The 25791-nt window shown below is 45.6% G+C and overlaps 1 protein-coding gene across 3 annotated transcripts in view; it reads left to right on the top strand.

Annotated features, from left to right (window-relative positions):
- Positions 1 to 2433: 2433 nt before the first annotated feature.
- Positions 2434 to 25791, top strand: part of CPT1C (carnitine palmitoyltransferase 1C) — a 62988-nt gene continuing 39630 nt past the window's right edge. For 2 of the 3 annotated variants that reach the window (XM_060256079.1, XM_060256077.1), the window contains exon 1: positions 2434 to 2501. The gene's annotated coding sequence lies outside the window, so the exon portion shown is untranslated. Of the gene's footprint in view, positions 2502 to 6742; positions 6862 to 25791 lie in introns of those variants that run through there. The other variant, XM_060256078.1, reaches the window with a different exon arrangement.

The raw sequence follows: 25791 nt of genomic DNA, 5'->3' as shown, positions 1-25791 counted from the left end.
CGATACTATTGTTGAAAAACAGACAGTTTTGTAACACTTCAGCAACTATGGAATAATCTTTTATCAATTGCAAGATTACTCAGATGCCTCAGTGGGTGCTTTTAAAAATGGAACTATATAATAATGGTGTGACTGTTTACTGTTAAAAGCCTACATAGAGCAGGAGAAATCAGCTCTAGGAATTTGACAGCATCCATGTGGGTGCAAAATTTTAAATTGCAAGTTGCATGGATATTCTTTTGATCTGTACATTTTTTCCTGGATATTTTGAGTTTAGCTGAGTGTGAATAGGATGGATGGATGGATGGATGGATGGATGGATGGATAGATAGATAGATAGATAGATAGATAGATAGATAGATAGATAGATAGATAGATAGATAGATAGATAGATAGATAGATAGATAGATGATAGTCCTGGCCCCACTGAGGGACCTCCTGATGGCATCTTGGGGGTGGAGGTTGGGCACTGTGTGACACAGTGTTGGACTGGATGGGCCATTGGTCTGATCCAACATGGCTTCTGTTATGTTCTTAGAATCTATCATAATATTTTTGTAGAATTTCAAGGTGCTACATGTATCTATTTATTTATTTTATAATATTGTGTCCAGGATTGAGCAGTGAAACTATGCAGTAATATACCTCCTCCTCAAAAAGTTTCTGAATATATGCAGAGTGCCTTTCCTTTAACCGCAACAAACTTGATCAGAACCAACAGGGATGGGGAGAGGGGGAATGTGTCTTCCCGGTTAGAAAGTGCGACTTTCACATAGCCTCGATCCCCTTGCGCGTCTGTTTTTGGAAGATCAACTCCTCATCGCCCCTGGGTCTGGGGCAGGGGAAGGAGGGAATCCGGCACCGGGGATCTCCGGCTGCTTCCTAGGCGAGCGGCGCCACCCAAAGGAGCTCCAAGGGTGCCTGGCTAGTGGCAGGCCGGTCCGGGGTTCAGCTGCACATTTCCAGGCGCTCCGGAAGCGGCGACCATCAGCAGCAGCGGTAAGGAAGCAGCAAGCGGCGCGAGGGATTTTGGGAAAATCATTGTAGGGACGGAGCCGGCATGGCCAGCCGGAGGATGCGAGATGATGCTCGAGGCCGGCGAGCCGGAGGGAATGAGGGAGCGTAGAGAGAGGGACCCAGGTCACTAGAGGGGGCAGAGGAGCAGCTTGTCCGGGACAGCAAAGCAAGGGTGAGGGGAGTCAGGGGGAGAGAGAGGAGGAGGATCAGGGGAGGATGGAGAAAAGGAGGCGAAGGAGGGCTAAGAGGGAGGAAGGGCGCTGTTGACCCCTACCCTGCCTGCAGTGGGTCAGGAAGGATGCTCTTGACGGGGGGGACCCCCACGAACCAGCTGCAAAGTGAGTACCTTTCTGCACGGGGAGGGGGTCGGTCGCCAACCTCCAGGTGGTGGCTGGAGATCTCCTGGGATTGGGATTGATCTCCAGGTGACAGACCTCAGTTCGCCTGGAGAAAAACGGCCACTTTGGAAGGTGAACTCTGTGGCATTATACTCCATTGAAGTCCCTCCCCTCCCAAATGCAGTCCTCCTCAGGCTCCAATCCCAAATCTCCAGATAATTCCCAATCTGGAGCTCGCAACCCTCGGGTCAGTTAGAGTTGCCAACCTCCAGGTGGCACCTAGAGATCTCCCGCTTTTACAATTGATCCCCAAGACCAGTTCCTCTGGAGAAAATGGCTGCTTTGGAAGGTGGAGTCTATGGGATTATATCCTGCTGGGGTCCCTCCCAGGCTCCACCCCCAAAATCTCTAGGAGGCTGAAAGTCAGCACTGTTGGGTTCTTGGGAAAGCTGCGTACTGATTGCTTCCCTGGATCCATTTCCAGTTGAAGTAGGAGGTGTTACAAAAGGCCCAAGACCCCTAGAGACTGCTGCTGGTCAGAAGAAATACCTGTCTATTTTATCATCTGTCTATCTCATTTTAATCCTATCCTTCCTCCAAAGACCTCCCTTTCCCCATTTTATCCTCACAACAACCCTGTGAGGCAGGCTAACCTGAGAGAGTGGAACTGGGCCAGGGTCACCCAGCAAGCTTCCATAGCAGTGTGCACATTTGAACCCATGATCCTAGTCTATTCACAATAACCATATGAGGGGGGAAAGTTTGGGGTCCATGGATTAATAGGTGCCAGGAACGTAGGGTTGCTTAGAAGGGGAATAGTTTAGCAGTGGGGTCCTTGTGTAACTGGAATGGGCTTAAAGCAGGCCTCTATCTGACTTGTGAGGGGTGGGGGTGGTTATTGGCCCTGGTTAGTATTTGGATGGGAGATCTCCAAGGAAATTGAGAGTTGCTATGCAGAGGCAGGCAGTGGCAAACTGCTTTTGTTTATCTTTTGCCTTGAAAAACTTATGGGATTGCCATAACTTGGCTGTGCCCTGACAGTACTTTCTTCCCACCATCTAATATTTTATTTTCCCAGAGCTGACTGCCTGACGTCACTCAGAAGGGTTCCAATGAGCTCTCTTTCTGGCTTTGCTGGTGGGACAGGTAGGTAAATAGCTAGGGCAGGATTGGAGACTCTATTTGAGGGGGGGGGGTGCCAGCTGCTTGGGAGGGGGAAGAGGAATGGGTCTCTGAACAGCTTGCCCCTGGTCCCTGAGGGCATCACTGCACTGGATACTATTTATAAACTCTTCAGCTGAGGCAGAGAGTGATCAATGTTTCATTGGCATGAGGGAGATTTGCGTTTTGGGGGGCTGGGAGGACTGGTGTGTACAGTAAACAAATGGACATGGGTTTTAAGAGGTGCTCCATTTTTTGCTTGTTTTCCTAATGTAAAGAGAGAGGTTTAAAATATATTTGCCTGGGACCCCTGAAAAGGGATCTCTGAAATGGGAATATGCATTTGTGTGTTTGTTCACCTCCTAGTTACAAGGTGGTAGGGGAATCTGTGCAATGGCTTGGATATCTACCTTTTTAGGCTCCTACAATGGAAAACCACTCCCCCTCCCCTCACCATACTATACATTTGGGCTTTGAAAATGCCACTTAAAAATCAAATAAAATTGTTGGAGTGCACTTACAGGATTGCAGCCCTTTGTAGGCAGTGTAGTGAAAGTTAGAATGATGGACTAGGATCTGGAAGACCCAGGTTTGAATCCCTACTCTGGCATTGCTTGGCCAGTCATACACTCGCAGCCTAACCTATCTCATACAGTTGTTGTGATACAATGGATAGGGCTGGCAGCTCTGTGTTGGGAAATACCTGGAGATTTTGGGAGATGGAGCCTGAGGAGGGTGGAGTTTGGGGAGGGGAAGGATTTCAGTGTGGCATACAGTCCACCTTCAAAAGTGACCATTTTCTTTGGGGAATTGATCTGTCACCTGGAGATCAGTTGTAATAGTGGGAGACCTCCAGCCACCACCTGGAGCTTGAATACAAACTGAGAGAGGTCACTATAATGGATAACACAACAAAAAATACCAACTAGTGACCAATTTACTAAGAAATATATAGAAACCAGTCCAAACGTCCAAAACATGTACATTCAGGTCCCAAAGTAGTGTGGTTACAAGCCAATCGATTAGTTTCTTTCCAGTCTTCATCAGATCTGGGACCGATATTGATTCAATTATATAGACTCTTTGCATCATTTTTAAAAAAGGGAACGCAGAGCGTCTCCAACAGCGATTTCACATCGGCTACAGCTCAGTATGGAGTTTGGCAATCCTAACAATGGAGGAATGATGTAAGCTGTTTTGCGGGGGGAGAAGACAGGGCATAAATGAACTAAATAAACAAATTATTCTACATTAAGAATATCAGGCTTTCAAATGTATTTATTTATTTTATTCCATTTGTATCCTGCCCTCCTCGCCTAGGTGTGCTCAGGGGGGCTCACGTAGACATGCATGTGCATGAGTAAACACAGTAATACATTAAAATCATAAACCATAGAATAATATAAAAACATAAAATACATAAAATATTTCAGTACTATAATAAGCCCATAGAAGTTGCAAGTCCATTTGCTCACATGTCCCTAAGTTACAATGAACGATGCTAAGAACTACTGAAAAACCTGAAAAGGATTTTGAGTAGACCTGCTTAGGACTGCTGTCTTAGCCATTTTTAGCATCATGATGGCCCCAAAGGGGAGTGCATCTTCTTTAATCTAATTCTAGTTTGCAGGCAATTTAATGAGCACATTTGATGTCACCCGGCAAACTCTCCTAACTTTTGAAAATGAAAGCTCTTACTAAAGAAAAGCTGATTGAACCCTTTCCTCAGGGAAAGGATAGTGGTAGTTTTGGGTTTGTCTCAGCAAGAGAGCAGATTGAAAGTTGCTCTGCTTGGTAGTTTGGTAGGGTGGTTTAACTTTGCCTCCGGAAGAGGACAGAGTACCTGCCTGTGAGGCCTGTCTTTGATGATGAGCAGACATTGTACCATTTAGTCTGACTCTTGAGAAGCACAGCCTAGTGCAGGTGGAATCCTGTATGTGTGACAGGGCCCATCCTAGTGGCTAGTCAGTGAAAGTCTGCTGATCTGTTCTTTAAAAATCTAGAAACAGCTCTGACCTGGATAGCCCAGGCAAGCCCAATCTCATCAGATCTTGTAAACTCAGCAGGGTCAACTCTGGCAAGTACTTGGATGGGAGACCTCCTTGGACTACCAGGAGTCGGGAGGGCAGGGACAAACTTTAGTCAGTCACTTCTCTGAATATCCTCCAGGCCCTCTATAGGGGTCAGCCAGCAGAGGTCGGCATGACTTTCAGGTGCAGACAGACAGACACAAAGTACAAAAATACCCCCCCCCCCCAAATCACCCAATCTAGAAATAAATAAATCTTATTTATATACAGTGCCTGTCTCAGTGTTCTCCGTGTTCTTCTTGCTCACTGCAAAACTTAGCTCATGATAGCAAACCTAAAGCCTTATACTTGATGCCCATCTTGTAACATCTTGTAACTAAGAGGAAAGTTTACTGGTCAAAGCAAACCTGGTCCCCCAAAATCATAAGAGGCTGTGCAAGTATCCTCACATGGTAGAAAGGGTATGACTGGCCAAAGGTGATCCAGGAAGTTTCCATGGCAGAGTGGGAATTCAAACCTGGGTCTCCCAGATTCTAATCTGACACTCTAACCCAGTAGTGTCAAACATGCAGTTCAGGGGCCAAATCAGGCCCTCGGAGGGCTCCTACCAGGCCCCCGAGCAACTGGCTGTCATCTGCTTCCTTCTCCCTCCCTCTTGCATCACAGCTTGCTTTGCCAGGCTATCTCAATTGCACAGCAGAGCTACTGAGCCAAGTGTCTCTTCCTTCTATTGACTGAGGCTCCTCCCCTGCAAGTCTCTGGGGAAGAAAGGAAAGAGCCAGAGCTTCCTTTGCCCAGTTCACCAGTTCCTGTGGGAGAAATACAAGAAAGCATCTTTAAGACCAATGAGTGCTAATGTTTTAAGCATGTTTTAAGTTTTTAAAAAATATATATTTGTGTTTGTCTGTGTTCTTTATAAAATTTATATCTCTGCTACCTAATCTTAAATAGGTACACACATGGCCCGGCCCGACATGGCTCAGCCCAACCCGACATGGCCTGGCTGGCCCAACAAGGTCTCATTTATGTCAGATTCGGCCCTTATAACAAATGAGTTTGACACCCCTGCTCTAAGCGTTATATTGCACTGGTTCATTTAAAAAAAAAATCAAGAGACTGTTACAGGCATCTGCCATGTAACATCAGCTTCCTATATTTCATCCCAGAATTTCTATCATGTCATAGTTTGAATAGTAAATATCACTCACAGAGTCTTAGGTAAGGCAGGTGAACTTGTACCTTGCAAGGAGGTACTGTTGGCAGTTTTGTGAACTCAGAACAAGTCAGCAATGTACAACAGGAGGTGTTTGAGCAGGCAAAGCAGCAACATTATAATTTGGGTGTTATAATGAATAAGAGTTTGTAATGGATCTGCAGGGGGTGAATTCCAGACTGGTTATGGGCACTAGGAATGAGCATGAACCTAAACATTTTTGGGGTGGGGGTGGGGCGATCCCTGACTCAAACCCCAAACCATTGAACTGAGCCTGTCTATCGAGTTTGGTTCCCCCTTTTTCCTGGATTGCCCAGAAAGTTAAGTGGCTGGCAACTGTTTAAATTGTCCATTTTGCTTCCCCCACCACTTTAAAGTGGAGAGGGGGAGCAAAATCAACAGGCTTAATGGCTGCCAGCTATTCCAGCCTAACAGCTGACAGGTGGACCCACCCTAAATGGTTGGCAGCCATTTTAACCTAACAGTGGGGTGGGTCTGACTGTCAGCTGATTGGCTGAAATGGCTCACTGCCATTTCAACCTAACTGCTGATGGACAGACCCTACACCACTCAACTGCCAGGTTTAAATGGTCCCAAACAGCCAGACTGGACAAAAGTCCAAGAAATGTTCAGGGAAGGTGCCTTCCCCAATTGGTTCTGAACTGGCCCAAGTTCATGACAAATTTTGGCTCATGAGGAAGTTCGTGCCCTTCTCTATATTCAAAAACCCCTATGAGGATGCAGGGAAGTATTATAACTAATTGTTCTCAGTTCTGGGATAAAGCAGACGTGACTTTGAGATGGTGTCACTGTGTATTAAATGGGGGGAAGCTCCATTGTTTTAGCCTGCTGCACATCTGTCTCACCTGCTCAGAGTGTTCTCCCACCTTCTCCTTTATCCTCCTTCCATGTGCAGGGTGTGTTGAGTGGGCACTTTACCAGGCATAGCCTCAGCCCTGCCAGTAGAAACAAGTTCAACTTGTTTTTGAGGTGTGAAGGTATTTGAGGAAGAAGAGTTCTGAGAGCCCAGTCCATTGGCAGAGGCTGCAGGGAGCAGGTGAGGGTTTCCTCTGATGTCGAGCAGATCCAAACCCTTGCCCAGGTAGGAACGGGTATAGAGATGAAGAATGTGCAGCACTTTCTGGTGCTGGTGATTGTGATGACAGTTGCATTCAGTGGAATCTTAGAAGCTACTAGTGGAATTACTTGGGAGTTTCCTAATTGTCTTCTTTAGGGACCAGATATGGTAGAGCTGTAATTTAGGGTTTTGGATGAGGCATGAGGGGATCTGTTGTGCAGCTGGGATGGTGAAGGGACTATGAGACAAGATTTTGGAGGAGCTTTCCTTAAAAAAAAAACAGTCTATGGATAGGATTAAGGAGCCCTGGTTTGGGGGGAATTCTGCAGGACACAGCTGACTTCAGTTTTCAGAAATGGGATTAGCGTGGGGGAAATGTAACTTTCTTGAAAGATTCTTGGATTCTTCGGCAGAGGAACAGACTCACAAGGGGCTAATTGCCAGGATTTCTAGGTCCCATAGTTCAGAACTTTGGGGCACAGCCCAACTTTTCCCTGTTTTTTTTCCCTTTTGATTTTGTAATTTTTTTTTCTTGGGAAGTGCTATGTCTATTCATTATTTTGCTTCAGTTTCCTGTCTGAGAAAATGGGATTCATGAGTGGGAGGTTGACAGGAAGGTGTCTCAAGGGAAGAAATCTCCAAGATTTCAAAATCAAATTAATTGGAGAGGTTTTTCAGTCCATCAATGTTGTTTACTTCCTACAAGAGTGTTCTTTTCACTGACTGGGTCCCAAAGAGAACCAGTTTGGTGTAGTGGTTAAGTATGCGGACTCTTATCTGGGAGAACCGGGTTTGATTCCCCACTCCTCCACTTGCACCTGCTCGAATGGCCTTGGGTCAGCCATAGCTATTGCAGGATTGAAACGGCAGCTGCTGTGAGAGCCCTCTGAGCCCCACCCACCTCACAGGGGGTCTGTTGTGAGGGGAGAGATATAGGAGATTGTAAGCTACTCTGAGTCTCCGATTCAGGGAGAAGGGCGGGGTATAAATCTGCAATCGTCGTCTTCTTTAAAAATCTGATCTCTTTTTTTGTTATTTCATTGCTTTTACTGCTGTGGGTTTATGTGAGATATATTTTACTGCTTTTGGTGGGATAATTTACTTAAAAATGGAAAACAGGAGACCAGGTGCAGAAAATACATGTTATAAGCATTTAAAATAAATAAATAAATGGGGGTGGACTGACCTGCTGGGGAGGTGATAGAGAGTCAGTATTGGCAGTCATTTTCTCACATCTCAGTGACTTGGTCTTAATATGAAGCATCACTTCTTTTCACGAGAATTAGGCTAGAAGTCCTTTTCTTCATTCATGGCTGACCCTACCCCTCTCCCCTGCCCTGCCTCTTTTGAGACAAATAAGAGGCAGAAAGGAGATAGCATTATGTCTACAGTCTAAAGATCTTCATGCTGGTGAGAGGATCAGTCCTCCTAGAGCCAAAATAAAATCTCAGTCCTTTTCCCAATCCCTAAGCATGCTTGAAAGACGCCTGCTTCCTCATTTTCAAGTGAGTAGTGTGTGTATGTGAGAGAGAGGTTCATGAGGATAACAGCTGAGACTTGAATGAAACATTGAACATAAATTACGGAGAGAGTTTCATGGCTACACACAAAAGAAAAGAATGAGGAAATATGTTGACTCATGTTCAGCTGAAAGCAAAGACAGAGTTTCTGGCAACTAAGGAAAAGAGCTATGACCCAGCTGCCCCATCTTTCTCTGAAGCCCTTGTCATCTTTTAGTGGCCCTTCCCATCCTGGCACAGAAATATTCTTAAATTCTGCAAGAACCAGATGTGGGACAGGGCAGATTCACTGGAACAAGCCAAGGGGAGGGGTGTTTGGGCAGTTGCAGATTTACAGCCTATATTCCATGCACTGAATCTGGGCTGTTTCATTGGTGTAAAGTATTTGCATTAATGAGTCAGCCATTTCCTGGCTTCATTGATGCTTTTAGGACTGTACTAACTAGGGTTGCCAGCTCTGGGTTGGGAAATACCTGGAGATTTTTGGAGGTGGAACCTGAGGAGGGGAGGGGAGGGAAGGGTTATAATGTTATAGACTCCACCCTCCAGAGCAGCCATTTTCTGCAAGGGAACTGATCTTGGCTATCTGGAGATCAATTGTAACAGCAGGAGATCTCCAAGTGCCCCCTGGAGGCTGGCAGTCCTAGCATGAACACTGCAAGTTATGGATGATGGAAGTTTTGTGGGAAGGGTCATGAAATTCAGTGGACCAGAAGATGGGATTGAGAGAGTGCAGCATGCCAGAATCCTTGAGAGTTCTTGGAAAAGGAAGTGGAGGGATCAGGAACTACAAGTGTGAAACCAACAGATTTTGAAGTCATTTTGTGTTGGAAATGCCACTTTTGTGGCCTAAGGAGATGGTGCAGTAAGTGAGCCTTCTATAAGTTCTCTGTGTATGGAGCTTACCCAACCTTTTATCTGGGTTGATATTAAGTTTGCAGAGTCTCTCTCTCTTGCTAGTGGAAAGTCTTGAGGTGGGAGAAGAACAGCTTGAGCAATGTAGCTGCAGTTGCTTGACATTTCACCTATATATTTGTGCTCCTCCCTTCCTGAACAATTATGGAAGGCCTGGGGGTATTAGGAAAGACAAGGTGTGTGCATGTCAGTTATTTACCTCAGTGCTTCTGGGGCTTAACAATTTCCTATTATGACTTATATGACATGAGTTGTCCTGTCAAGTCTTCAACAGAAAAGAGCTACCAATGAAGGGCCGCTATGTTTCACACTGGATCTGGAGGCCAGAACATGCAGATCCTCTCATGAATCAGGCTGTGTAATAAACTTGACAATAGCTAGCAGTAAGAACTTCAAATGCATCTGAGCAGTGTAAGGCCATCCGCTGTATGGAGGCAGTGTTTGTGATTCTGGAAAGTTCCCCCTCAGGGACAGACTGCTGGGGCAGCCATCTTATTGGATCACAAATTCCTCCCTCCCTCACACAACCCAGACCAAATCCAAACATCATTTGAAAGCAAATCACATGACCTTCCAAGCTCCATTGGCCCCAGGTGACCAGGGTACTACCTCAGGTCTTGTCCCCTGAGCATCCCCCACACACATAGCTTGAACTGAAGCCATAGGTTTCTCCTCTAGGCTAGCAACAAAAATGTTTTTGTTGGGCATTACATGGTGGTATGGGACTGCTGATGTTTTTACAGGTCAGGCCCCATGACACAGGAGTTTGGGGCCCTTAATCGGCTATCAGGAATGGGATTGTCAGCCTCCAAGAGTCCCCTCCTGGGGCACCTCCACTCTGAGTTCTGTCTCCTTCTGTGACAGCTTGAAAAGAGGAGAAAGGTCATTGTGTCCCCTTTTCTAGTAAACAAACAGATCAGCTTCTCTGCTCACTCTGGAAATACTAAACAAGATTGGGATCTTGTTAAGTACTGAGATGATTTATGCGTTTCTCCCCCTCCACTTGCCAAATTGTGCTGAAAGAGACTGCAACAAAAAACATCAGATCTATACAAAGGCAATAGCTCAGGTGAAGGCCTACCTGCCAGCCCCTAACTGACCCTGGGAACTTGGGAAATCAACCCCTGCTGTGACTGGTTGGATCAGCACCAGCCATCCATGGACAGCATCTCCTGTAGAAGATAGATCTAGATGGGCAGCCGTGTTGGTCTGAAGCAGCAGAACAAACCTGTATTTGAGGAAGTGTGTTTTGCACACGAAAACTCATACCTTGAATACGCTTTTGTTGGTCTTAAAGGTGCCCCTGGACTCAAAATCAGTTCTCCTGTGGAAGATGTAATTTTTGTTGTTTGCCAGCAGTCATCCAGCACAGCTATAAAGAGGTCTTCCTACACTTTTAAAAAATGAAAATATATTATGGGGGAGGATTTTTAAAAAATCTTCCCGGCATTTCTCCCAACCTCAGTCAGTCAACATCCTGAAACTGCCTATAAGGGATAGGGAACGGCTCTGATTATATCCCTGCTGGAGAGGCCAGAGGGCCTAGGAAATGTAGAGAAAGAGAAAAAAATATTGATTCAGAGGGATTCCTTGAAATAATAATGTGCCTTACATAGTTTTCTGTTATAATCTGCTTATGTAAGTGAAAGCAAAGATCATGGTTCAGCCTTTGTTAACATAGTCCCTTCCAAAGAATCCTGGTGTATAGTCTCTCTGAAGTATGGGGAAATTAATTACCTGTGTATGTCAGATGTCTTTGTCTATCCTGTCCTTAAGGCATGACTTACTGGCATCTTTTGGAACAGATCAAACTTCTGTGTCTCATGAAGAGATCCATCAAGGGCTACAAGCCATGGTGACCACAGGAAACCTTCATATCCAGTGACAACAAACCTCTGAATGCCGCTGATAGGAGGCAACATCAGGGGAGGGTCTTGGCATCTATGCCCTATTTGTTGCCCCCTGAGAGCAACCAGTTAGTCCCTGTGTGAAATAGGATGTTGGACTAGATGGATTACTGACTACTGGTCTGATCATGCAGGGCTGCTCTTATGTTCTGAAGCTATGTCAATTTCTGAAGGCACATTCTTCATTCTTAAATAGCAGCAATTTTATTATGGAATTTGACTTACAACAATGGGAGATCATCTTATGTATTGAAATAGACTGTGGTTTAGAGAAGAGAGTAGCCCTCAAGAATCCAAGAACTGGGCCATCCCTTTAAGGGTAAGAGAAGGAAGAACGTACACAAGTGGTTGGGAAACCTTGCACAATTCCTTTTTTTATTATTGTTTTAAGTGAGAAAGAGACACATGCTATTAAAAAGTAATCACTGCCATAGATCTTCGAACTCCACCTTGTAACCCACATGTATCTCCTTGCAAGATTAAACATGCATGCCATATGCTAAACTGGCATGTCTTAATTTTGTGTGCCTTGACTTTCCGACCTGTATATTCATATCAAAGAAAAGAAATGGCAATTTTTGTAAATAAAGAAGTATGCGTTTTCCTTCACTTCAATAAACCCAGAACAAAGCTCAAGTCCAGTGACACCTCTGAGACCAACAAAATTTTATTTGAGGTATAGGCACACTTTTTCAGATACATTGAAATGGAAGTTGCCTTCATGCATATAGGTAGAGGGAGAGCAGCGAATTAGCATACAGCATAATAAAGTTGTTTGACAGATGCAAGGACCAAATTGGAATCACAAGCTTAGTTTATATGGTTACCATTTGTTTGGGTTCAGTTCCTGGGGGGAAGCATAAATATATCATAATCAGAGGTTGATGGTCAGATGTACTCTTCTTAATTGTGGAATGCTGAGAGTAACCAACTCAAAGTAATCAGCCTAGTGGGATTGAAGGAAACAGTGGTTCATTTGCTCTTGAAGAAGCCAACTTTGGTCCACATGAGCCTAGCCAACTACCACCAGTTTCTAATCTTCTGTTTCTGGGTAAGGTAGTTGAGAGAGTGGTGGTTGTGCAACTCCAAACAATCCTGGATGATGCATCTATCCTGGACCCATTCCAGTCCAGTCTTCCCTGACCATGGGATGGATATTGTGCTAGATGTCCTCACGGATGACCTCCAGAGTTAGGTGAGTTGCCAATATAGGGGTTAGGGGGTTTGCCTTACATCAGTTTTCCTCCTTCCTCCATGATTGGGGACAGAGGGTGGCGCTTGATGAGAGCATCTCCCCATAGTCTCCACTTAAATGTGGGGTTCCACAGGGGGCGATGCTCTCCCCAGTGTTAACATCTACATGTGCCCCTATATGTGCCCAGATTATCCAGAGGCTTGGGCTGAGTTGCCATCAGTATGCAGATGACACCCAGCTCTATTTGTTGCTGGGTGACTGACCAGTCTCCGCTGCAGAGTCTTTTGACAGGGCTTTGGAGGCTATGGCTGAATGTCTGCAGCAGAGTCAGTTGAAGCTTAATCCAGCTAAGATGGAGGTCTGTACCTGAGTTGGGGAGGGGGAGTTCAATTGGGAATCAGGCTACTCTCCCTGGATGGTGCAGTGCTTGTGCCTACCCAAAAGGTGAGAAGCCTGGGGGTGGTCCTGGATGCCTTGCTCTCTATGGAGGCCCAGGTCACCGCTGTGGCTAATCTGCCTTTTATCATCTTCAGCAGGTTAAGCAACTGGCACCTTACCTCTCCCTACAGGACTTGGCTACAGTGACCCATGTAATGGTCACTTCCAGACTTGACTACCATAACTTGCTCTATGTGGGCTTGCCTTTGTGACTGATCCGGAAACTCCAGCTGGTGCAGGATGTGGTGGCGCTCCTGTTGATGGTGTTCCCTGTGTGGGCGCACATTCAGCCGGCGCTCCACCAGCTGCACTGGCTACTGATTGAGTACCAGATCCATTTCAAGGTTTTGGTATTAACTGTTAAAGCCTTGCGTGGGCTGGGAATGAAATACCTGAGGGACCGCCTCTCCCCATATGTGCCCCACAGGGCCTTGCACTCTATGAAGTAAGATCTTCTGGTTGTCCCCAGCCCAAAGGACGTCCACTTAGCCTCGACTAGGGCAAGGGCTTTCTTGGCTTGGTCTTGATCTGGTGGAACACCCCAGCAGAGATCAGGGCCCTGGGGGATTTATTGCCATTCCACAGGGCCTGTAAAACAAAGCTGTTCCACCAGGCCTTTGGCTGAGGCACCCAGGCATCCAGGAAGATCTTAGCCCCCCCTCCCCCCGATATTGCTGATACCACTGATATTATTGAATTATCATCCATTATTGTGTGAAGCCCAGTTTATGAAGTTGAACTGAGTCCATCTGGAAACCCTGTGTTTTAAATGAATTTATATTGTTTTATTGAAGTGAATTGCTATTTATGTTGATTAGTTTTATGTTTGTTTTTATGTTGTGATCTGCCCTGAGCTCGCTTCGAGGGAGGGTGGAATATAAATCTGAATAATAAATAAACTGAAACCCTGCTATCACTCTCCAGCCATCTCCTCTCAAGCCTTACAGCCTCCTCTTCTTTGAGGTGGGGCAACTGGCTGTGCAGTGTAGCTCCTCTGCCCCCAGACCACAGAAATACATTCTAATCTACCATCTGCAAGTACATTATATTCTACTATGCATTACTTTACATTATAATCGGCTATTCTTACCCACAGCCTTTTTTTGTAGCAGGAACTCCTTTGCGGATTAGGCCATACACCCCTGATGTAGTCCATCCTCCTGGAGTTTACAGTAGGCCCTTATAAGCTCTCGGAGGAATGGGTAGGACCTTGTAAGCTCTTGGAGGATGGGCTACATCAGGGGTGTGTGGCCTAATATGCAAAGGAGTTCCTGCTACAAAAAAAGCCCTGTTCTAATCTACTATTCTAATTAAGAAATAAAATGAAGAGGATGTATAGCCCCTTCTAAGGGATTGGTGGGTATTCAAATGTAAGGACTGAATGAGGTTAGGATATGTAGTGAGATAAGAAATCAGTATCCCTGTCCTGCAGGTTCCATCATTCCGAATGTTGTAATAAGGTCCATCATTCCGAATGTTGTAATAACTTGTAACTCAGCAATTTCTCTTTCTAGTGTGTTCCTGAAGTTCTTTTGCAATAAAAAACAGCTACTCTGAGGTTACCCATTGAATGTCCTGGAAGGCTGAAGTGTTCTTTGGGCCACAACTTTATTACGCTGTATGTTAATTTGCTGCTCCCCCTCTACCTATATGTGTGGACTGGCAACTTCCATTTCACTGTATCTGAAGAATTGTTCGTGCGCACAAAAGCTTAGACCTTGAATAAAACATTGTTAGTCTCAAAGGTGCCACTGAACTAGAACTGCATTCTGCTGCTTCAGACCAACACGGCTACCCTCTCGAATTTGGGAGAAAAAAAAAACTTTTATAGGAAAACACTGTGTGTGAAAGGGTCTATCATTGCATCCAAATGGGAAGCATCCTAACAGGCCTGATTCCATAAATGCAAGAGTTTACTGCGTGTTCAGAATTTCTGCACACCTTTCAAGGGTTTTGTGCCTTGTTTCTCTGAGGATTATGTAACATGGGTTGGATTGACTAGCTTCCTACACAAATAGATGACCTGAATTGAAGTTCTGGTTACTCACAATCTTTAAGGAGGGAAATCCCAGTTGGACTAGCAGGATTGGTGCGGGAAGTACTCCTGTCTCCAAACCAGCCTATTGCTTGTGTCTCTAAACCCCACTGCAATAACATGTTTTTCTGTGTTGCGTTTCCTGGTCAGTTACAGAATGGTATCCAAAAGAACTCTTGAAGAGTGTGCAGGGCTTTTTTGGTAGAAATGAGCAGCAACTCATTCGCATGTTATACCACACCCCCTGACATCACCAGCAGGAAATCATTTGCAAATTAGGCCACACCGCCTGATACCAAGCCAGCTGGAATTGCATTCCTGTGCGTTCCTGCTCAAAGAAAGCCCTGAGAGTGTGGAAAGGTAACTGATTTATTTAGGTATTTATACTTCACTTTTCTCCCCAAAGGTGTCCCAAAGTGCAATATCATTCTCCCCTTCTCCATTTTCTCACAACAACAATCCTGCAAGGTAGGTTAGGCTGAGACAGCATGAGTGGCCCAAGGTCACCCTGTCAGCTTCCATGGCAGAGTGGGGATTTGAGCCTCCCGGACTTCCCTGTGCAAAATCTAAACCAGTTAGGATCTCCTTCTGCTCTTGTCAGTGGACAAAAGTTAACCCAGGGGGTAAGAGGGCCTTGCCAAAGTTAGGAACAATATCAACCCCAAAGGTGTTTTCCATGGTGCAGGAGAATCGGGCAGCCATCCCAAACAAACATCCCATCTCTCTAGCACTCTTTATGCTCCGTTCCCCTTCCCAGGAGGCCCAGGAGTCCTGGCTCACAGTTTTCACTCACCTTAACCCTACAGTCGTCATGCAGCAAATCTTAACTATTTTTAAATCTTCCGGTTGTGCAGGCCTAGTCCAAGGCAACAATATTTGCTTATGTCAGAAGGAAAAAACCCACATCAGTTTCTTCCTTTGCATTCAAGCCCAGCTGCATCCGGTCCTTGGCAGGCAATGCATGGGAGATTTTAACCAATTAACATCCCGCTTTTACGCTCTCGTGGTTTTTACAGCACACTTTGAGATGCAGCTGCTTCTGGGGTGGAGAGCATCAAAGTATACAAGAGCACCAAAGCATATGAGAATGAGGACCAAAAAAAGATTGTGGTTAATTCTTTGCATAGTGCTTGCTGCTCTTTACAATAACACTGTAAAGCAGATCCTTATTTCTTTTGTCTTATTTTTTTAATGTACTGCTTTTCTTGTTCATGGCAACCCAGTGCAGCTTATCACATCATTCTTCCATCCTCCACCTTATCCTCACAGTAATAACCCTGTAGGTAAGTTAGGTGGAGACACTGTGATGGGTCCAAGGTCATCCAAATAGCTTCCCATGGCAGTGCAGGGATTTGAACCCAATTGTCCCCTCTCCTAGTCTGCCACTGTAACCACTATGACACACTGGGTCTCTTCCTGTCCACTCCTTACTATTCCCATTTATGTCTGGAGAACAAATCTTTCTGGGAAATCCATAACTGCATCAAGATTAGAGTCCAGGTTTGAACTGGTTTCAGCAGGCTATCTGCCACACAAAGGCAAACTTCCAGGGCTTGCTTCTCTAGGGCTGTGGTTTTCAATTCATGTATCAAAACATTTCAGTGGCCCTGCCTTGGATAGTCCAGGCAAGCCCGATCTCATCAGATCTCAGAAGCTAAGTAGGGCTGACCCTGGCAAGTACTTGGATGGAAGACCTCCTTGGGATACCAGAAGTGAGAGGCAGAGGCAGGCTCTATCAAGCTACTTCTTGCCTGTATCAAGCTACTTTCATTTAGCAGGCAGGAAAATCGTGTTTGCCTTTTTGGTGGTCAGGGATAGGCTTCTCACCCTCAGCCAGATCCAGGCTGGGCAGCTGTGGCATCACGAGCCCTGCCTTTGTGGAACCTGAAATTCCCAAGTATGGAGATGAGCATATCTGAACTTGTTGATTAGTGAGAATAACAACAAAGTTGCGCCAGACCTTCCTAGGGAAGGAATCCAGGTCAAAGAGTGCCTCCTTTTACCCAGTTGGGATCTGGCCAGGATGCCTGAGTTCACACACCCTGTCTTGTAGGTGAATATGCATATCTCTCACAAACCAGGATGATCAGCCTTTTGCTTAGATGTTGCTTTTGTTCTTATATATTTGTGTTTGTGTGTGTGTGTGTGTGTCTGCACTGGGAAGTCTTATTGACCTCTGGTGACTGACCTTTAATGGGGGCCTGGAGGATATTCAGAGAGGTGGCTGAATAAAGCCCACCCCTGTCCTTCTGAGTGCTGGTGTTTCACAGAAGTCTCCCCTGCAAGTACTAACCAGAGCTGACCCTGCTTAGCTTCTGAGATCTGACAAGATCGGGCTTGCCTGGGCTATCAACGTCAGGGCTGCTTTTGTTTTTTACAATGGCTACGACAAGAGGGAGACGGACTCAGGATCTTTCAACATAGGGTTGCCAATCCCAAGGTGGGGGCAGGGGATCCCCCGGTTTACAGGCCCTTCTCCCGCTTCAGGGTTATCAGAAAGCAGGGGCAGGGGAAATGTCTGCTGGGCACTCTATTATTCCGTATGGAGACCGATTCCCATAGGGTATAATGGAGAATTGTTCTGTGGTTATCTGGGGCTCTGGGGGGCTGTTTTTTTATATAGAGGAACCAAATTTGCAGCACAGCATCCAATACCTCTCCTCAAACATCGTCCAAGCTTCAAAATGATTGAACCAGGGGGTCCAATTCTATGAGCCCCCAAAGAATGTGTCCCTATCCTTCATTATTTCCAGTGAAGGGAAGGCATTTCAAAGGTGTGCAGTCCCTTTAAATGTGATGGCCAGAACTCCCTTTGGAGTTCAGTTATGCTTGTCATAACTTTGCTCCTGGCTCCACCCCAATGCCTCCTGGCTCCACCTCCAAAGTCCATAGATATTTCTTGAATTGGACTTGGCAACCCTACTTCAACAGGACATATTTCAAGTAGGAAAGTCAGATGCCAACCTCCTTCCAATGCTTTCAGTTTCTATCCCAGCATGTTCTGCTAGAAGGAAAAAGATAACCCCTTTCTTCCTGACTCAGGGGTGATTTAATGGATTAAAATCATGGCAACCAATGCAACTAACAGGGAGAATGGGATACGCTCACTATGACTTCCTCAGGAGCGAAACTCTGCAGTTACTGTGCCCAGGCCAGCTTCTGCCTTTGTTATCAGAAATGCTGGGGGTCTCCTCTTTTTATGGGGGAATTAGCAGAGACAGACTTCGGTAGAGCTGTTTAGCAGCAAGATTCCCACAAAGTGCATACCAGTACTAGTTTAGGGATATATATTTCGAAATGACCAGACCAGTTGAATAAAGAAAGGAATTTTATTAAAAATTAAAATAATATGATAAAAATACATAAACACAATGAAACTTATACACAAGAACATCAGAAAAATAGTAGTTAGAGGGGCAAACGGGATGAGATTAGTGGGAGGGGGGGAGAGAGAGCATATTTACTTATCCTGGAGAGTTGAAGTCCATGGAAGATAGCAGCAGAATGACCAGTGCTTTACTGTGGAAGGTACCCAGACAGAGTTTGGGGGTACAAGTCTGAAGGACAAGATAAGACATACTGAGCATGCTCAGAATGCCTCCTTAAGTAGGCAAAAACAAATCCTGAGCCATAGGTGGCCGGGGTATCCTAGAACAATGCAAGATGGGATTATGGAGTTGTGCAACAATGTTTGAGCAGCAAGTTGATGGGTTTTGCTAGAACAGGCAAAGGGTCTCAGGAAGCTGGGTGATGGGTTTCCAGTGTGCCTAGAAGGCGTGATAGCCCACTGCTGAAAAGGTAGGCCAAGAAGAATTGAAACTAGGTAGGGTGATTAGATTCATTGGGTGGAAGCAAAATGTTTCTGGGACGGAATTGGATCTTGAGATATTGACAAGAAATATTGGCGGTGATATTGACAGAAAGAAAGAGTTGATGAGAGGATGGAAATTCAAGTGGAGAGACTTTTCTTAGTATGCGTATTTCATGGAAGCTGGAAGGAATGATAAGATTAGCTAGGTGTGTTGGCTCCTGTATTCAGAGAAGTAGCAGTGAGAGATAAAGAGATTTTATGCATATCTTGACTTGCTTAATGCTGAGCCTAGGGGTCACAGCCTATTTGGAGCTGGGGCAGCTTGGCCCAAGTGCTGCCAGACTCCATTTTGTGGCCTTTGCCTGGCTTAGAATGTACAGAGTGTCACAGTGTTCCAGGTGCCCAGAGTTAATGAGGGCTTCCTGCACCACAGTGCAGCCTGGCGATGCCCTCCACAGACCACATGGGTGATCAGGGCCTATAGGTGGGGTAACAGCTTGGTCGGCTGCTTCTTTGGGGCCCCACAGTCTATTACATCACATGCAGTGGCAGCTGGGAAGATCGAGCAGGTCTTAGACTCAAATGTGGAGGTCCTTCCTTGAAGTTTTTGGTCCTTGGGAAATTCATATCTGTGCCAAGGACCATTTGTTAGGAATGGTCCAAGATTCCATGGCTGCCATGATAGCCATGGGGCTGTCCTGCTATACCATGGCCCCCATGTAGTCAGCTTGTCATACATGCCGTCTTGGTTTTTTTTGCATTGACTTGGAGTTATATGGTTCAGTGAAGAAAGGGTTTATTTATTTATTTATTTTGCAGATTATTGTGGACTAGCCATGACTTTATAGACCACTGTATTTTGTAATCTTGGCTAGAAATAATGACTAATGAAGCTATTAAAATGGTCCGGCCCTTTAGGCTAGTAGATCCAGATGGATTCTTTATAGCCTTTGTGGAGTTTCCTAATAACATAGTTGGAGCTCTAGTCAAAGCCTTGGTCAATCAGAAATGGGTAGGTTTTTTTTAATGCAGTTATCACAAACAATAGAAAAACAGCTGTACAAGACATTCATATAGAAATGGGTAGTTGACAAGGTTGCTCCCATGGAACAAAGCTGGAGTCCATTGGCACCTTTAAGACCAACGAAGTTTTATTCAAGGTATACGTTTTTGTGTGCAAGCATACTTCTTTAGATACAGTGAAACGGAATTTCCTCAACCATTACATATAGAAAGGGGGGGTTAGTTGCTAGGATGGTTGCTCCTAAGCATTCCCTCCAGAACCATGGAGCCTGTTTGATTCCCTGGAAGAAGAAGAGAAACCCAGAGCAGTAACCTATGCAGGGATTCCAACTACAGACTCTTCTGAGACTGGGCTATCCTTTCTGTGCTTCTGCATTGGAAGTGGGCTCTTTGATTCACCGAGCCAGTCACACCTGAGGCATCAAACAGCAAAATTACCTGTTACTCCAGCAAGGCCAAGGTGGCTGTTACTGGGACAGAAGATTGGACTTTTGATTTGTGAGTATGGGTTCCAGTCTCTTCTTTCAGCCGTTGGTGACCACAGGCCAATTTTGCTATTGCTCAGTGTAACCCCAGCCCCACCTTACAAAGTTATTATGAGAATTAATTGGGGCGTGGGAAGCCGTGTATGCCACCCTAACCTCCTTGAGAGAAAGGCAAGATAATGAAGATACCAGAACAGTGAATCATTCTTTCTCTCTCACACTCTTTCTCTGTATGTCTGTCTTGTAAGAGCTTTCATTTAATTGTTGTACATCATCTGGATATGACTGGAGTAGAGGACTGAGCTGCAAGCATCTTCAGCATTTAAAAATAATATACCCAGGCCTCAGATTCAGCAGGAGCACAGCTCCTGAACCTTTCTGATGGTTCCCCCTCTTCTTCCCTACCTACCTTGTCCATTGAATAGTAGGTGCAGCTGCATAACAATCCCTGGATTAGGAGAGCAGGCAGCCAGCCAGCCACCAAGGACTTTGCCACATCCCCAGCAGCCCGCATTAACCCCTGGAGAAGCCCATGCCATCCTTTCTTCACTTCTTATGTTATTTTGGATGGTGGGTGGCTTGCTCGCTTTTTGATTGGGAGGGGTGGCCCAGAAGATCCCCAGGCAAGTGATGCCTGCTTGGGCTGGCTGGATCTCTAGCCAGACCAAGCAGGCCTCACTTGCCCAGGGCTCTCCTTTCTTGCATCTGGTTGCTTTTGGCTGGGGGGGCGGCATGTGCTAATGAATTCTGCCACCTATTTTTCTACAAAACAACCCCTGAATATACCCCATGCATCCTGAACAGTACTGCCTCTCAAAGTGGCCTGTGAACTACAAGATGCTATACAATGACAACATAATCTCCTTATCTAATAGCAAAGCGGATCATGAAAGCAGCAAAACCAGACCCGTTGTAGAGAAGGGTCTCTCCCTGCTCCAGCATAGGGTTGCCAAGTCCAATTTAAGAAATATCTGGGGACTTTGGGGGTGGAGCCAGGAGACTTTAGGGGTGGAGCCAGGAGACATTAGGGGTGGAGCCAAGATCAAGGCTGTGACAAGCATCATTGAACTCCAAAGGGAGTTCTAACCATCATGTTTAAAGGGACGGCACACCTTTTCAATGCCTTCCTTCCATAGGAAATAATGAAAGATAGGGGCACCTTCTTTTGGGGCTCATAGAATTGGACCCCCTGGTCCAATAGTTTTGAAACTTGGGGGATATTTTGGGGAGAAGCACTAGATGCTGTACTGAAAGTCTGGTGCCTCTACCTCAAAAAACAGCCCCCCCCAGAGCCCCAGATACCCGCGGATCAATTCTCCATTATTTTCTATGGGAATAAGTCTCCATAGGGAATAACAGAGTTCCCAGCAGACATTTCCCTCCCCTCCCCCCACTTTCTGATGACCCTGAAGCGGGGGGAGGGTCTCCAAACCAGGGGATCTCCTGCTCCCACCTGGGGATTGGCAACCCTACTCCAGCAACTCCCCAAGTACACAGAAAGACATGACTCTGAAAATTAACTAAAAGGGAAAAAATATGGCCCCAAACTTGTGCTGGGTCAGAATAGTCTGTCTTTTCCTTAGAAAAGGAGTCCAGTGAAACATTAAAGACTAGCAGTTTATTCCAGGGTAAGCTTTCATGAGTCAGAGCTCACTTCTGCATCTGACTTGTGAAAGTGTCATGCTGGAGTATGGTTTTAGTTAGTTGTCAAGGTGCCAGTGGCCTTCTGTTTCATTTTGCAGCAATGACCTAACACAACTGCCCCTCTGAGAACCTTCCACTTGCATACCTTTGTCTAAGGGCCCGTTTGATTATCCAAGGTCATCCTGTCCTTTTCAGAAGGGAGTGAGGATTTGAACCTGATGCCTCCTTCATCCTAATGCCTCTTCAACCATTACATCACTCTGACCATCTTTGAGGTCCATTCGAGTCAATGACTGCATAGAACTCTCTGGAAGGGTTGAAAGTAGCAAGAAGAACTAGGAACAAAGGTTCCTGATTTTTAAAATTGGCAGTGCTCAGTCATGGGTAACTGTGCCAAGCTTCCTTTCCCACCATCTCAGTCGCCCCAGTTGTGTGAGAGCCTTCCAGAGATGTTGTCTTCTTGTGGCAGAATTTTGGATTAAGGGAGACTTGGCCATTTGTGGCCAAATGTTTGTAAAAGAGGCTTTGGTTTCTTCCCATGAAGCATTGCACTACGTCCAGTGCCTTCTTCCTAAAGCCCTTCCCCCATGCATACCTCACATTCCTTTAGCCAGATAAACTAAGGCTGAAGGCTGAATATCTAGAGATGTTTGTTTATATCTCTCCTGCTCTTTGATAACCTGTTGCTAGACAAAGCTGATGGCTTTATGGTGCCATTGAGGCGAGGGGCATGGCTACTGGTGTGGTCATGATGTTCCTATGAGATCTTTGATGTTAGTCTTTTATTATCTTGCGAGAAAGTATAAAAAGTGTCAAGGTTCTGTTGTATGCCAGTGTCAATCAGACTGGGCAGTTTAAAGACACTCTGACAGTCACTCTTCCTCATTTGGGAAATCCTGTGCATTGCTTTTTTGGTAAATGCTCTGAGCTTTTCTGTGATTTTGCTTAAGGCCCAATAGAATAGATTAGTGTCTTTTTCTCCTCCTACCAAAGACTTGGTTCTAGCCAGATCCCATCTAGCTCAATGAACCTAAGTCAGGCTAGAACCCCAGGTGGAAGTCTGGTGATTAGGTAATATATCCCGCCCCCTGCAAGAACTGGCACCCAATGTGGACTGGCATTTTGGGTTAATTCAGCGCTTAAGAAGCCAAGGAAAAGGTAAGCTTGTTTTCCTTTGTATTTTTTTTTGGGGGGGGTGGGGGCGGAATATTTCTGCAGCAGCTGATAAACAAAGCATTGCAATCTAGTTTGGGAAACTCCTTGAGTGTGCCCAGGAACACTATGCCAAAAAAGTCCAAATCTCAGAATTCCTTATGATGGTTCTGTGCAGGCAGGGAGCTGGGCATCACAGAATGACAGGAAGTAGTAGTGGGGAAGACCTGCAAACAGCAAGAAGACAGAATCCAGAAAGCTTGCCTCTTACCAGCTTTGACCCCTGTGTTCTCCAGTTCATATCCACACAGCTGTGATACGGTTGGCAAGATGCCACTGAAGTTAACAATAGTCCCCACTGAGACTGGTGTTCTCTGGAGGAGAAAGGGACCTGCATCACATACCCAGATGTTCCCCAGAGACAGTTTGAGCACCAACTCCAGCACCCCTTCCTAATCCATAGATACTGTCTTTTAATCCTTTCAGTCCTCTTCACCCACACCTAAGATTGTGACCTCACATTGGCATTGGCAATGAAGTCAGCACAGTCATGGGGAGCAGTGTAAGTTTGCTTAGAGCTGGAGAAGGGAGTCTAGGAACAACATCCACACGACTCCATGGCTTTGGAGTGTCCCAGAGGATAGCAGGGCAGATTTGAGGAACCAGTATTTCTGGATTTTCTCACAGGGAATGGAGGAGTCTAGTGAGTGGAAATTGTGGCTGGAAACGGAGACTTCTGAGTTCTTGGTAAGAGATGGAATCTGAATTAATACCGGGAGAGAGAATTCCTGGCATTGCCTTCTGGAGTGACTCAAAGCCTCTCAAGGTGTTCGTACCTTCCATTTTTTTGGAGGTGTGTTTTTTTTTTTAAAGATCTGCTCTCTCTTCAAATTGCTTGAACAATCTTCTGTTGCCATAGCAGCTAAACTTGCAGTTGAGCCTTGGTAACATGTTAGAGTTGTATGGCAAATGTTGTGCAGAAGGATAGTGTCTTTCTTGTAGAGTTGATTTTGCTGCAAAAAACCAAAAGGAGGCTACCTGATGTTTTTGGGCCCTTAGTCTGATGCTAAAAGCTGTATTGTATGAAGGTGGGCCTGACTTGCTGGTAGAACAAAATTTGAGTCCAGCGGCACCTTTAAGACCAACAAAGTTTTATTAAAGGTGTGAGCTTTTATGTGCAAGATGTGTTTGCGCTTGAAAGCTCACACCTTGAATAAAACTTTATTGGTCTTGAAGGTGCTGCTGGGCTCAAACTTTGTTCTTCTGGTTCAGACAAAGCGACCCATCTGGATTTGACTTGCTGATAGTTATATCTTTCTCAGTACTGAGATGCAGCTGACTCTAGGCTGCACATTAGGTTAAAAAAAAATCCCAGCTTTAAGTGTAAGCTAATTGGGTCTGAACTTGCTGAGACTGAGAGGGAAAAAGATCTTGGGGGTGTTATGAAAGTCTCAGCGCAGTGTGCTGCAGTGGTGAAAATGGCATTATGTTAGGGATTATTAGGAAAGAGATTGAGAATAAAATGGCCAATATTGTAATGTGGCCTCGTTTGGAATGCTGTGTACAGTTCTGGCCACTGTATCACAAAAAGTATATCGCAGAACTGGAAAAAGTACAGAGGAGGGTAAGCAAGATGATTAGGGAGTTGCAACACTTTCCCTATGAGGAAAGGCTGGAGAGTCTAGGACTTTTCAGTTTAGAAAATAGATTACATGATAGAGGTTTATAAAATGAGGCATGGAGTGGAGAAAGTTGACAAAGAGAACTTTTTCTTCCTCTCCCAAAATACTAAAACTCAGGGGCATCCAATGAAGCTGATGGGCAGTAGGTTCAGGACAGACAAAGGGAAATATTGCTTTACGCAGAATGTGATTAAATTGTGGAATTCACTGCCAGAGGATGTAGTGATATCCACAGGAACAAATAGCTTTAAAAGTGGATTAGATAGATTCATGGAGAATAAGTCTTCAATGGCTACTAGCCATAGTGACTGAGGGGAACCTCCACATTCAGAGGAACTAAGCCTCTCAATCCCAGAGCCAAGAGGCAACCTGAGGGGAGGCCTCTATGCCCTGTTCGCCATCCAGAGGACCTGCTTGGCAACTGTGTGAGACAGGATGCTGGACTAGATGGTCTATTGGTCTGATCCAGCAGGTCTCTTCTTATGTTCTTATGGATTTAATGTTTATCCAGGACTTTGCCTCTCTTTCAAAGAAGATATGAACACCCACTATTGCTTTCCTTTTCTCAGTGTGTCACTGAATGAGGATCAACCTGCCCTCCGTCTAATCTGTATGGCCCATACTTTTTCTATTGTATTTCCTGCGGAGTGCTGGGGAATCTAGCATCCTTTTCACTTCCTTTTTCAGTCTACTATTTTTTTTTATTATTGTTTAATTATTGTTATCCAATCTTCAGTGGGGTGGGGGGGGTGGAGCAGTACATGCGGAAGCCTCTGTGTTGCAGTCCCACCTGCAAAACGGAGATAGAAATCAAGAGCACCTGCAGGGGTGGCGGCTGGAAGAGTGGGCTGCATTTCAGCCGGGCGCTCTCTTAAAGGAACAGTCTCTGACCCACCTCCCTGCAACAGGGCAGCTGCCACACACACAAACCCTGTGCCCTGCCAGGTGTTGGGAACGTGGCAGAGGGCAGACCAAGAGAAGGGAGCAGGCAGCAGCACAGGGTAGCAGGTCAGCAAATGCCCCCTGCCGGAGCCCACTACCTGGTTCAAGTGCCAGAGACACTCGCACACCGAGCGGTCGAGAGCGAGGGGAGGGGGAAGGCTGCAGGGGGGGGGGACAGTGGAACTTGTCCAGCCATGGGCGACAG

This window comes from Heteronotia binoei, chromosome 15 (assembly GCF_032191835.1).
Source record: "Heteronotia binoei isolate CCM8104 ecotype False Entrance Well chromosome 15, APGP_CSIRO_Hbin_v1, whole genome shotgun sequence".
NCBI classification, from domain to species: Eukaryota; Metazoa; Chordata; class Lepidosauria; order Squamata; family Gekkonidae; genus Heteronotia; species Heteronotia binoei.
This window is presented reverse-complemented; position numbering and strand designations above follow the sequence as displayed.